The 9,122-nt window shown below is 39.8% G+C and overlaps 1 non-coding gene across 1 annotated transcript; it reads right to left on the minus strand.

Moving 5' to 3' along the window:
- Positions 1 to 5,607: 5,607 nt before the first annotated feature.
- trnai-uau (transfer RNA isoleucine (anticodon UAU)) lies at positions 5,608 to 5,701 on the minus strand. The gene is made up of 2 exons: positions 5,664 to 5,701; positions 5,608 to 5,643 (listed from the first exon to the last, which is right to left on the minus strand). It is a non-coding gene; the product is annotated as a tRNA-Ile (tRNA).
- Between the last annotated feature and the right edge of the window lie 3,421 nt (positions 5,702 to 9,122).

A 9,122-nucleotide genomic window follows, 5' to 3' on the forward strand; every position in this document is an offset into this window, starting at 1 on the left:
TTTATGGGCCACCTCTGTCTATCTGTTATGCAACAGTCCTCTGCCAGGGCCGGTAATTATAGAGGACTGTTCTAGCACTATGGAAAGTGTTACTCTGGTTTTTCTTGCTAATGTCTGTGTTGAGCCTTTTACTAATTATAGTGTTCTTTACTATACTCGTGCTGCTTTGAAACATTTAAGCCATGCTACTTTGGAAATAAATACCTGCCGCTTACTCGGTAGCTGTCGTGATTGTCCTTTTGTCAAACTGAAGCCTTTGTTTGTTTGTTTGTTTGTTTTTTAGATTTGCAGTAATCCATTTTTATTTGGACACTTGGGGGCAGGATAACAAGCTGTGTGCATAAAGCTAACGCATTACTAGCACTGATCAGCTGCCTGCATTGGAAAACCTGTCAGTCAATATGGTGGTGTCTCTAATCTCAAGGATGATTTCTTACAATATATATATAGAAGAAGGGAAGGTGTCTGTAGTGGACAAAATGGTTTTTTTCTTGTTTTTTTAAAACAAAAAAATATCCTTTATATTGCTGTAACATGTGCTGATTTAACATGGCAGTCTATGGACTGATTTCCTGTTGGAGCCAGCTACCTGTGGGACCTTGAGGAACTGCAGTTCCTAGAGGAACTCGTGTTGGCTTCATCGTTAAGCTCCAAAGGTTGCCCGTGGGTTTCTACCCATTAGCTATTGACAAATCGTGACAAACCTCTGCTCCATAGTAATGCATTAGAGCGGAGACAGTGTGAGAGTTAAAATGGAAAGAGAGTGCAAAGAGCAGGCCATTCTGACTGATACCAGGCAAGCCATGAACATTTGTTGAAACAGAAAGTTGTAGTAGCAAAGATGAGAATCTGGAAATTAGTTTGGCATGAAGTCACTCATTTTTAGGTCTATTTTTGGTCTCCAGTTTTGAGAAAATTATTTAGCTTTTTAGCACCTAAATGGTCCGCTGTGACCAATAGCTAGCTGCTCATGTTTAAGACCTGGCAGGAGATGCTTTCATCTCCAGATAATACCTGAAAGACCTACTTTGAAGCATTTAGGGTCCAATTATTTAACATTTGCGCTTTGACTGTAACACGACTGTCAAGTGACACACGAGGAGTTTTGGTTGTTGTATAATGAAGCTCATTAACCATCAATGAGTCTGTGTATCCTTCTCTGGGTGACTAATACCCTGACAGGTGGTGCTCACGCATACTTAACTGTTACTTGATCTGTGTGTATCTCCCTTACACACACACGCACACACAGAGCAAAAAGTCAATTGAGAAGGTAGGTAAGTGCGTGTGTGTGTAAAGTGGATAAAAGGTAAGTCTGACCAAATGAAAGAAGAAAAAGGAAACACTGTGCATAAAGGTCCTGTGAAATGAAAGAGGAGGTGGAGGGATGGATATATAGAGGCTTGCAAGTGCCGAACCAGTGACGTCAAGCTGTAAACTAAAGACTTAATCCTCTGTGAGCCTGACCAGCTCCTTGTTCTATCCTGACATCTAGTGGTCAAATGATACAACAACACAGTCAGCCATTCAGAGGATGAGCTCCATCATTTGGTAAGTAATATAATGTAATGTTGTGTGTTGCTGTTTATTCAAGCAAAGCCTGGTGACCCAAATAACTTCCTGAGTGTCAACTAAGAAAAACAAGTTAATGATCCCACTGCAAAGTGGAAAGTAAAAATGAGATCATGGAGAAGGTTTATGAGAAAACCCTTTATGGCCATTACCTTACTAGAGTGTTTACATGGAGTGATTCGGTGAGTGGAGTATAGGTCAGCCATCATCCTCTCTGTTGTTGTTATAAACTAGCTCCAGGCTTTACTCATGCTACAGTTGCTCTCTACTGTACCGTCATATGGGACCAAGTACCACATTACACAGTTCAATGAGCGCTTATTTTTAGATCACTGTTTATGTAAAAATTGTGATGCTGACCTTTGAACTTTCATCACCCTGACACATAAGAATGGCAGCTGGAAAAAAATCTATGTGCGCTACTACAAACAACACCTGTAATCTTGATGTTTATGTCCACATTGAGACCTGAGCTTCATAACAATGTCTCCGTCCTCTCATCCGCAAACCAGTCATGACACATGGCTGCCACTCCCCGAGCCTGGTTCTGCTGGAGGCTTCTTCCTGTTAAAAGGGAGTTTTTCGTTCCTGCTGTTGTTTGACTGCCGGAGTTTTCTCTGTATTATTGTAGAGTCTTTACCTTACAATACAAACCATCTTGAGATGACTGCTGCTGTGATTGGTGCAATATAAATAATGTTAAATTGTACTGGAAATCAAATTTTCAGGTCATTTAATAGAATGACCTATTGCCTTAAAGCTGCACTGACTGAATACTTTTATAATAAAAATGTGATTCATATGACATTGAATGTTTCAAATTTCAAATTCAAATGTTTCCTTCAGATTTTGTTGATGACCAAATCTAAGCTAAAAGGAGATTAAATGACAGACTTCCATTGTAGGGAATGGCAACTTCAAATGAATGCTTGTGTTTATCTCTCCTGCGTCAAAGTCAAAGTCAGCTGGCAGATGCTGTACAAGAGCTGGTGGCTCAGCTGCTACCCTTCTATGCATCAACACGGCAAATCAAGCCTGCCGATGTTTGCTGTGCATCTGCAAGCTGCTTTGCAACCCACCTCCACCCCAGCTTCTCCTTTTTCATGCTTTTCATAAGACTTGTATTGCAGCAGTTGTGTAATTTCATGACACAGTTAAGTGGTGCAGATTCAAAACACACACACAAGCGTTTGCTTATGTATATTTGTTCTCTGAATAGCATCAGAAACGTTAGATAGCGTAGGTTAGATCACTAGAAATTATAGGTGTTCTGCTGCCGTATTGCTACCTGCCAGTCAAGGAGCTGGTGTACTTTATTACATACCTAATGTAATAAAGTACACCTCATAATGAGTTCTGCTCGAACTGGGCTTCATTATTTGTTTACAGCACAACAGGACTCCAGAGCTAGTCAGAAGGATGTTAGCTATCAATGGCTAAGCCTATATTCACTTAGAATAGTATCATAAAGTGATGTAATTCAGCCCTTTTATTGTGTTGTAAATTCTGTTTCACTGTCACATTTACATTTTGGTAACAGCATGAAGCCCGAGAGAGGAGGATAGAGAGGGTGAGAAGGAGAGAGAGCAGGATGAAGACAGCAAAAGTAGAAAAAGCTCAAAAAGAAACAGATAAGAACAGACATGCAGTCAGAGATCTGATATTGTGATATCCTGTGCTGACTCTATACACTAAGGGGGAGGTTTTATGAATTTCAAAATTTAATGCAAAAGCACCTGTTACCAGTTTGCTTTTTGTGCACATATATGGAGTGTGAGTGTTTTTTTGTTTGCTTGTTTATTGTTTTTTATGTCTGTACTGAATTGTGCTATTTTAGTGGCTTAAAGAAAAATGAAACTGAAAAAATGTTGTGCGTGTTTCTCATCTTGTCTGCTTTACTACAAAACAACTGAGCCTTTTCCACAGGCTTGATAACTGAACTGTCCACCAGATTATAGCTGATCTGCTGCTATGTTGAGATGATGTACAGGTTCCTTCCTGTTAAAAGGCAGTTTTTCCTTCCCACTGTCGCCAAATGCTTGCTCATAGGAGATCTTTTGATTGTTGGAGTTTTTTCTGTATTATTGTAGAGTCTTTACCTTACAATATATAAAGTTCCTTGGGTGTTTTAGCACTATAAAAACCAGAATTGAATTGAAAGAACTCTTAAATTGCCACATACAGGTCGGTTATAATGCGTTTTGTATGTGATAACAGAAGCAAATCTTTCAATGGGATTATTTTCATATTTACTTCAGTAAAATTATGATAAGTAAACTTTATTTACATTTATTCAAAGAAAGCCTAAAATTTTAAATAAACACATATTAAAGCACTCTGGGGATGCAGTAAATGGAACCCTGACTTTTGGGGCAGGTAAAGATACCTTCCAACTTCAGTGCATTGCATTTAAACTCTCAGTTTTCCAGTAATGTGGAGGAACACTGCTTAGCTTGAATAGTTACAGCAAGGCATTGCTTTTAGCCTCTGTTTCCATCTTCTAACATCTCTTATGATCACACTTTTCCTTTCAGCATATGGCCTGCACATGCTCCAAGCTAGCGGCATTTGCATGGATTACGGACATTTGGATACTCATTTGTTTGTGCACACTGTTTACTTCATTTCAGCGGAACTATCAGCCATGCTGACGTTTGTGCAAAGCTGCTATGAGTCCTGTGATGTGAGAATGGACAGATGATGAAAATATTTCCATCTGATGAGTCTTTTTTTGAAACATTCAGAAGGTGGACTAATTCTTTTTACAGAAGAAATGTTTGTCTTCAAGCAGCTCTCCCCGATCTCTGAGAAAAATGAGAAGGGGAAGTCTGGAACCTAACCTTGCCACAGGCTGGCTTGAATTTGGATTAGGATCGTGGGTTTGAGCTGCGTTCTCTGTGAATTTTCTTTTGTTTTTACACCTCCATCAGTTTGAGGACTACATATTCAGGTCTCTGTCCCAGGATGGAGAATCTAATCCTGGACATGGTGTCTGATCAGAATTTAGAGGAGCTTCCAAACGTGGAGCCAGACGCAGGCGAGATGCAAAAGCCAGAGGAGGAGCAGCAGGACGAGGCTGACCCTGATCCCCAACCTGAATCCAGCCAGGAGACAATGGAGATGAGAAGCGGCCCTCCACCGCTGGTTGTCATTGAGTTCCGCATCCAGCAGCTTCAGAACCGCCGTTTCCTTCTGCAGAAGATGAGGGAATTTACCAAAAAGTCAGAGCAAAAGATGGACCGCTCTTCAAAGCAAAGTGAGTCAGATTAAAAAACGTGACAGTTGGTGGTGGTTCCTATAAAAGGAAACCATTGTTAGGGTGCATGTTGACATATATTCATCAGCAGTTGACTTAAACAGCAACTTTCCTTCATACACAAAAAGCTAAGAATCTAAAACTAGTGTGGCTGTAACTTACAGCCGATTCTGTGACTTGTGACTGTCTCTTTGTGCTAACTCATAAAACAAGCAATCGAACGCAGTAATCACTGAGTTAATGGGCCAAGCAGCTTACTATGCATCAGTCTAACCTTTGGGGTACTTTATGTGATGTCATCAGCAAACGTCGAGGATGACGATGACAGTGAAGACGAGCTGGAGACCATTCAGAAAGAGCTGAATGTGCTGCTGCTTAAAAAGGAGGAGCTGTCGAAAGAGGAAGAGACTGCCACACCCACAGAAAACGGAGGTACGCTTAACTTCCACACTTTCTCATCTCACCTTTTTTGTTTTTTGTTTTTTATTTAAAGCGACGGTGCACCCTGAAATCAAATTTGCATATTAATGATCAAGAAACTGACATCACAGCCAGTTGTTTGTCATTGGTGCCACTTTCAGTCATTATGCAAATGTACTGTTTATAAGGCTGGGAAACGTTTCGTCACTTGGATGAGTGACGAAACGTCCCCCCCAGTGAAAACACTACTTCCAAATGAACAGACACAAGTTTTTGGCAGGCGGCCTTTAGTAATTTTTTTTTTTTAATCCAATGTTATTTGCACAAAATCACAACAACTTTAGCCTGTCATAAGTGTGTGCTCCAGGTGAGGCTCGAACTCACAACCTCGGCATCGCTCTGCAGGTTACTGTCTTATAAGTACCACGCGCTGACCGATTGCGCCACTGGAGCCCTTGAAAAGTCTTCTCGAGGTATAGACTCGATGGCTTTCTGAAGGTCTTTCAACGCTTTTCTTTGGACATTGGCTGCTTTTTCATTCATTTTTAGCCCAGTCATTTTATTTGACCATTTCGATAAGAAAGAAGTCACTGAATACTAAAACATCAATCATTCAAGTATAAAAAGACACCTAACTATAACAGACAATTTAGCACAGAACCAATTTAAAACAGGTTCTTTAGGGACTTTGTTACTAGTACATAATTCATTCCTATTTCTTTACTTGAATCTGCAGAAAATAAAAAAAAGCTTGGGCTATCTCTTATGGTGTGCAGTGTGCATTTAAAAGATTTGAAACAACTGAAGATGTCGTCGACAAAAGATGTGGCATGGGTAAAAACTATCCACAGGACATGAACGGTAACTGGAAGAAACAGAAAAGAATTCGAGCCTGAGAGATAGATTTGACCCTTCATTTGATCAGAAAAGGAAGGGAAACAGGGAGAAAAGGCTGAGATATGGCAAATTACACAAGGACTGGACTGGAAATGAAAGTTATTGGGTGTTTTGGAGTGATGAATCTTTGAAGTCGTCATAAATATTATTGAAGCAGCTTAGGATCATCTTGACAGAAAACAGAACAAAGAAGAGCTTTGAATTTCCTTCAAGAAATCTGGAGAACTATTCCTGAAGACTACTTAAAGAAATGAAAAGAAAGCTGCTTAGAAGAAGGCTGTGCTGAAGAATAAAGGCACTCATACCAAAGACTGACTTTCAAGCTCATTAAAATGAGCTCGCCATACTCCGTTTTTGCCTCATATACTGCATTTACATGGTTATTTGCATGTTTCAGTAAATCATTGCTTTAATTTCCCATTTTCCTTGCAAAATATAAAGAAATGAGGGGTGGCTCAAGACTTTTACACAGTATATTCAGAATTCCTTACATATTTATATCTTCAAAATTGGGTAACTCACAGGAAGCGAGAGGCACACGGATGTATAATTAGTTCTGAAAACCACAGAGGAAAAATGTTGGATTGAACTGTCCCTTTAGAAACGACTGCCCCTCACCAAGCCTGGTTCTGCTGGACGTTTCTTCCTCTTAAAAGGGAGTTTTTCCTTCCCACTTTTGTCAAAGTTCTTGCTCATAGAGGGTCATATAATTGTTTTCTTTGTGTTATTTTAGGATCTTTACCTTACAATGTAAAGCGACTTGAGGCAACTGTTGTTGTGATTGGGCACTATATAAACAAAACTAAATTGAATGGAATTGAAAGTATGAAAACTTTCATACTGTTACCAGTTTATGAAGAAAATTATATTCTTTTCCTTTTTTGTGTCCGTCTGTGTTTAATATATAATGATACACTGTCAGATTTTCATATTAAACATATTAAAATAATCAGTGAAAGTAACGTAAAGGTAATCTGAAATGGAGATAATGGCATTTTAGGGGAGGGACTTCATAGAGTAATCCGTTCATGGCTGAAGTGAAATAGACAGAATGAGATTTTTTTAAAACATGGCCCGTTTAAAGCTAAAGTTTGAACTGCTTTTGTTTGATTCTTTTTTAATCACCAAGTTCATCAAGCAGACCCCAGTTTTTATAAAAATGAAACACCCTGGGGAGGGATCTACATGCTGCCGCCTGCAAAGGTGACCCAGGAGGAGAGCATAGAACCCGAAGACCCCAAAGACCCCGAAGAACCTGAAGAACCTGTAGAAACTGAACCTGAAGTAGAAATACCAGTAGAAATACCAGAAGATGACATCGCTCCAGGTGTGTTACACTTTTCCTCTAGGACACAAACTAGTGTTTATATATGTCAACACTTGGTTCCCTCTTTCTTTGAATATTGTGTAACTTTTTGGACAAATATTGCTGCAACGAAATATTTCCTTGTATACTGAATGCACCTGTTTACCTAGCTGTATGTACACGCCAACACCTGCATTTGAATAAACCGGTGGGTTGTTTTGGTTTTTAGTTAAGCTCATTCCAGTTTTTCTCTCTTTTTGTCTCTTTCCCTGGGAAAGTTGAAACTCTGTGCAGAGACGCCGGGCTCACCCAGTGTCCGACCTGCAATGAGCTCATCATCACACAAACCCAAAGGAAAGTGGGCGAGACAACTTGGTTAGCGTGCTGCTTGTGCTCCATGATAGGGTACGTCTTTTACCTGAGCAGGATGATGTCAAAAAATTCATTCATTAAGAACGCATGCACACGATACAAGGCACACTGTAGCACTAACTAATAGCACCAAAAACAGTCGCCTCAGATTGATCTGTGACCTTTCCTTCTCTTTCTAACAGCTGTGTTGGCGGCTGCTGTATAATCCCTTTCTGCATGAAGAACTTCAAAGACGTTCTTCACCAGTGTCCACACTGTCAGTCCACAATACACACCTTCAAGCCATTCTGACAACAAGATTACTGGAGTAACAACAATACAATCCTCACTTCCTGCACTCGAGAGACCTTTTCCTGCGTCTTGGGGCTGCTTGGGTCCAAACAGCCTTTGTTGCCCTGCAGTATTGCTCTCAAACTTTGACCTGTGAGCTGGAATAATATGGGACTGTGGACAACACCTGGAGAACTTTAGAACTTTTGTTTTGGCATTGATGCTACATCTGTACTGTCCAAAGGCTCAGGATAGGAGAGCTGCTGTAAATAGTTCCTCTCCCTGGGAAAATCTGCTCATAATTCAGTGAGATGTAGCTAAAGGAAATATGTGTTTGCTGCACAGTTATCTGCTTATTCTATCTTCCAGTGAGCAGATGCAAATAGTGGTATTCAAATATTACTCCCTTCAACAGTTTGACCGCTTCATGTTTGTTCATCTTAGCCAGAAATAACTTTGAGCAAACTCAAATCTAGGATCAAGATCTTCATGCTGCTATTTTTAGATCAATTATCTGACCGGTTTCCATGATGAATGTATTTGTTGTACATACAGTTCTGTACAGATGCAAATGATTCACGCAGTGCCACAACAGCTTCACAAAATGCTGTTTGCTATGAGATAATCACTCTAACTCAGTGACTGAATGATCTCCTATTACACAAAGCGCTTGGTGATAGTAGGGAGGAAGAACTCTCTCTTATTGTGAAAAAGTATTTTCTCTCTTCCTGATTTCTTTTCTTTTTTCACATATTTGTCACACAAATAAATTTTAATAGTAGTCAAAAATAACCAGAATAATTACAAAATGCAAATTTTTAATGATTTCATTCAAAAAGGGAAACGGGCTAACCAAACCAGGCTGGCACAATGTGAAAAACTAATTGCCCCCAGTTTTTAAATCATGAATTAATTACATTTTTAGCTGATTTCAGTTTGTCTAGCTACACTGGAGGGCAGCACAGTGGCACAGTGGTTAGCACTGTTGCCACACAGCAAGAAGTCTTTCTGTGTGGAGTTTGCGTGGGT

The sequence above is a fragment of the Pelmatolapia mariae genome, linkage group LG8 (assembly GCF_036321145.2).
Source record: "Pelmatolapia mariae isolate MD_Pm_ZW linkage group LG8, Pm_UMD_F_2, whole genome shotgun sequence".
Lineage (NCBI taxonomy): Eukaryota > Metazoa > Chordata > Actinopteri > Cichliformes > Cichlidae > Pelmatolapia > Pelmatolapia mariae.